Below are 217 nucleotides of genomic sequence, written 5' to 3'. Positions count from 1 at the left end.
GTAAGTGAAGGAAGCCTGGGAAGGGAAGCTCGCTATGCGTCTATTGTCATGGTCGCTTGTGTTATTGTTCAGTACTGTATGGATACGGCGTCGCCCTCTCCGTCCATAGCACGAACAATGGCTACACTTGCCGGTAAGGTAAACATGTACAAAAAAGCACCCATTAATGCATTCGCTTACGTAGGCTGATGCACATATAGCCTACATACCGATGATT

The sequence above is a fragment of the Penaeus monodon genome, chromosome 21 (genome assembly GCF_015228065.2).
Source record: "Penaeus monodon isolate SGIC_2016 chromosome 21, NSTDA_Pmon_1, whole genome shotgun sequence".
Classification (NCBI taxonomy): domain Eukaryota; kingdom Metazoa; phylum Arthropoda; class Malacostraca; order Decapoda; family Penaeidae; genus Penaeus; species Penaeus monodon.
The sequence above is the reverse complement of the archived record's forward strand: the minus strand, read 5'-3'. Positions refer to the sequence as shown.